This window comes from Penaeus monodon, chromosome 18, assembly GCF_015228065.2.
Source record: "Penaeus monodon isolate SGIC_2016 chromosome 18, NSTDA_Pmon_1, whole genome shotgun sequence".
Taxonomy (NCBI): domain Eukaryota; kingdom Metazoa; phylum Arthropoda; class Malacostraca; order Decapoda; family Penaeidae; genus Penaeus; species Penaeus monodon.
The window spans coordinates 5,850,238-5,855,237 of NC_051403.1; positions in this window are offsets into that span (position 1 = coordinate 5,850,238).

A 5,000-nucleotide genomic window follows, 5' to 3' on the forward strand; every position below is an offset into this window, starting at 1 on the left:
GTATTTTCTCCGTAGAGATGGATATGAAATGAGTCTCTTCCTGATTTTACGATTCTGAACATATTAAAAATAAATTAGAGGGAAAAAAATTGAGTTTCCCCTTTAAAGATGGTTCTTCGTTACCGTATTAGGGTAATGATAGTGATGATTAAGTGAGAGTGAAAGTGCAATGATGATAATTCGTACAAAGTATGATAGTTGCAGTAATATTGTTTATGATGACAGAAGATAGTGCTAATAATGATGAATGATGATGAAAATAATAATGATTATGATGACGATTGATGATGATGATAACAATAACGATGATAATGATGGTGATGATAGTGATAGTGGAGGAGGAGGAGAAGGAGAAGGAGGAGGAGCAGGAGGTGAAGGAAGAGGAGGATAAGGAGGAGGAGGAGGAGGCGTAAGAGAAGGAGGAGGAGAAGGAGAAGGAGATGGGGGAGGAGGAGGAGGATAAGGACGAGGAGGAGAAGGAGAACGGAGAAGGAGAATGAGAAGAAGAAGGAAAATGAGAAGAAGAAGGAGAAGGAGGAGGATGAGTAGGAGGAGGAGAAAGGAGGAGGAGGAGGAAGGGGAGGAAGAGGGAAGTGGGAGGGCGTAAGTGGGAGGGGAGGAGGGGAATTCAGTGAAACATTTGAAGTGAGGAAAGAGGGACAAGGGATATGAAAGTGGAAGAAAAGAGGCAAAAGAAGAGGGTGACAGAGGGAAAGAGAAGTAGCTCTGTTATTATTATCATTATTATTGTTATCATTATCATTATTATTATTAGTAGTAGTATCGTTATTACATTATCATCACTATTATTACCATCTTTATTATTATTATTATTATTATTATTATTATTATTATTATTATTATTATTATATTATTATTATTATTATTATTATTATATAGTATAGTATATATAGAGATAGTAGTAGTATCATTCATTATTGTTATTATTATCATTATTATTAATATTATTATCATCATACTGTTCAATGGAATTCCCACGGTTCCCGTTGTTGATAAGATAATATTAATAACAAAGATGATAATAACATGGACATACACAGTACCACATTTCCTCTCATAAAAAGTTGAAATTTAACAACTCACCCGGAATAGGCGTTCATGAGGTCAGTGAACCTCAAACGATTCATCTGTTAGGAACATTAAGCTTTACCGAAGTTGGAGCCTCTTAATGCAGACACAACACGTACTGGTACACCATACGTGTCATAATGTGTAGATGGAAGGCCTTTATTTGGACCATATGGTACTGACGAGATATTTTTTCAGCCTGACAAATCTCTCTGTCAACGGAAAGGCGGTGCTCGCTCTATATGATCTGTTTATCTGTATGTTTATGCATGCATATCAGTCTATCTGCTTGTACCTATATCTGTATCCATATATCTATCTGTCTGTGTGTCTGCCTGTCTGTCTGCCCCTCTCTCGTGTACGTGTGTGTAGAGATAGATAGATAGATAGATAGATATAGATAGACTGGTATGTAGATAAACAGACAGAGGGATAAATAAAGAGGCATACAGATGGATAGAAAAGAGGCAGACAGATAGATAGATAGACAGATATAGAAAGTTACAGACACAGAAAGATACATAGGTAGACTGGTATAGATATATAGATACACAGACGTAGGTACTGAAAAATGCATACGTATATACGAGAATATAAGAGAGAGAGAAGAGAGAGAGGAGAGAAGAGAGAGAGAAGAGAGAGAGAAGAGGAATTGGAAGAGAGAGACAGCGACAGAGAGAGAAAGACAGAACATAGACAGAGACAGAGAAACAGAGAGACATAGAATGACAGAGAGAAAGAGAGACAGAGATAGAAAAAAAAAACAAAAAAAAAACAATGCATAATAAAGTTGACACATATTAAGCCTAACGCGCGAGCAGGGTAGCTGGACAAATGCGACAGACTTAACCCTGCAACATGCACTTCTTGTATATGTATGAATGCAATATATATGCAACATTCCCGGCTGCACTTAGAGCTGGTGCTAGTGTCCATTTGAACTCCTTGAGGTTTATAGCAAGTTTTACACACAATTTGCGGATTCCCTCTTTTGGGCGTCTGTTCCGCCGCTTTTTGGCCGTTCGTTTGTTTTGATGTCGACTCCTTTCCCTGTTCTGGGGTATTTATTCAGTCCATGGCTTATTATAGTTATAATTATTGTTGTTGTGATTATTGTTGTTAGGGTTTATGAAAATTCCCTATGATGATGTGATGTGTATGTTTGTATGATTGATGATATGTGATATGATGTGATGATGTATTGATGATGATTGATGATGATTATGATGATGATGATGATGATGAATGATGATGATATGATAACAAATAATAATATATAATAATAATGATAATGATAATAATAAAGATAATGATAATGATAATGATAATGATAATAATGATAATAATAATAATAATAATATAGTAATAAAAATCATAATAACAATGATAGAAAAATAGTAGTGATTATAGTGAAAATAGTAACAGTAATATTACAGAAGAAGATAAACAAAAAATATGATACTCATAATAATAATAATAATAATAATAATAATAATAATAATAATAATAATAATAATTAATATTGTTAATTGTATTATTGTCATTTTTTTGTCATCTTTATTATTCTAATCATTATAGTTATTATCGTTTTTACCATTAATATTGTTATTGGCATATCATTATTTTCATTATTATTATTATTATTGTTATTAATAATAATAGTAATTATTATTATTATCATCATTCTTCTTCTCCTACTTTTTTCTTCTTCTTCTTGTTATTATTATTATTATTATTATTATTATTATTATTATTATTATTATTATTATTATTATTATTATTTCATTATTATTTTTATTATTTTTGTTATTATTATTATTATTATTATTATTATTATTATTATTATTATTATTATTATTATTATTATTATTATTATTATCATTATTATTATGGGATTTTAAGCATTTCTGCACTGGCTGTTCTTATTGCCGTTTTTCTTCCTGTTAGGCGAGTCATAGCAAATGACTAAAGGCTAACAGTTGTCCTTCTCCTTTAAAGTTCTAGCACTTTTCTCAGTATTCTTGCCGTCCCCAATAAGCGTCTTCTGCAGTACTCCAACCTCAGGCCAATTTTCATATTTTCAATCCAACATTCAAGATCTTTTGTAACGCTTCCAAAGGGCACCAATCACTACTGGAACAACTTTTGGCACATCACAGTTCCCCAACAACCTTTTTTTTCCCCTTTTTCAGATCTTGGTAATTTTCTACCTTCTCAAACTCTTTTTTCAGCAATCCTCGTATCTGCAGGTACGGCAATATAAACTATTAGAGCCTCTTTCTTTTCCTTATGATTACTATAACTCTGGTCTTCTTGCCTGAATAAACGTTATCACATTGTCATTGTATCCCACAGAATTTTCACGGCCTCGTTCTCAACAACACTCTCTGGGGTGTGTTCATAACCAAACTTATCTGAATGCTCAACCCCCATGTTTCCTACCACAATCCCAGTGTACTTTCTTTGCCACGTTATCGTGACGTCTTTTGTACTCTATCTGGGCTAATTTCTCGCACTCTGAAACAATATGCTGTATACTTTCACCTCGTTTACCACACATTCTACACAGTGGACTGTCGCTGCTCTTATCTATGTAATGCTTCACGTAGTTGGTCCTTATTGCTTGCTCTTGTGCAGCACATAGGAGAGCTTCCGTTTCAACCTTCAAAAACATCCTTGACAGCCATTCCCAAGATTTAACCATGTCTACCTTTTCTGACATCTCTCTAACGAATTGCCCATGCATTGCCTTTCCTGTCCATTTTTGTTTGAGCTCTTCTGCCTTTTTCCTTTTGAATTCTTCTTTCTCCATTGTTTCCTCTGTCTGTATGATTCCTGATGCACACACACCTCTTATCAACAACTCTTCTGAGTTTGCCGCATAAAAACCTAAACCGTTTTCTTCTCCTTTTACACATTGTTCCACACTGATAAGGCCCGCTCCTTCCTTCCTTTTCATATATAGTCTGTCTACATCACTCTTTGGGTGCATGGCACCAGAAATTGTCAGGTTTTTTCTTGTCTTTCTGTCGATACTTTTCAGTTCACTCTCTCTCCAGCTTATTATTCCTGCCCCATATCTGAATTTGCTACTGCCCGGGTATTAATTGCAGTTACCTTGTTTCTTCCTTCACTTGGATTTTTAGAATTAACCTCACCCGTCGCTTATACTCCTTCATTGTTTTCTCTTCATTTCATTCTCCTTCCCCTTATCTAATTCCACAATACCCAGATAAGAATATCCTTCTTGTTCAACTTCTTTTATTATCTCATCATTCGGTAATTCTATGCCCTCACATCTACAATCTTCCCTCTTTTTAGGACTAGAACCCCACATTTCTTGATTCCAAATTCCATGCCTATACCCGTACTAAAAATGTGAGTAGTCTGTATTAGGGAGTCTATCTGTTCTTCACTCTTGGAATAAGTTTTAAATCATCCTAAAGAGTAGGTGATTAAGTTTATACTCCTTTTTCCCCCACCATAGCATATATTTTCCTTTCTGAGTAATGACGATAATGGTATCATGCCAAGACAAATAACAATGGTGACAAACTATCCCCTTGGAATATCCCTCTTTAACATCCACCTCGCCGAGTTCCTCTCCATTGGAAGTTAAAGGGCAACTTCCACTGCACCATGCTTCTTTGCAAAAACTCTCTCACGTTACCACTAGTCCCAAAAATTTCCATGCACCACTAATCCACTATGGGGAACGAAGTCATAAGCTTTCTTATAGTCTATCCACGCCATAGCCAGATTAGTGTGCCCATTCCTGCAATCCTTCAGGATTGTTTAGTCAAACAATAACAGATATATTGTACCACGGCTCTTTCACCTGAAACCTTTATGTTCATCAGGAAGTAGCTGTTTTCTGTCTAGGTAATCGTACATTTGATCAGCTATGATTC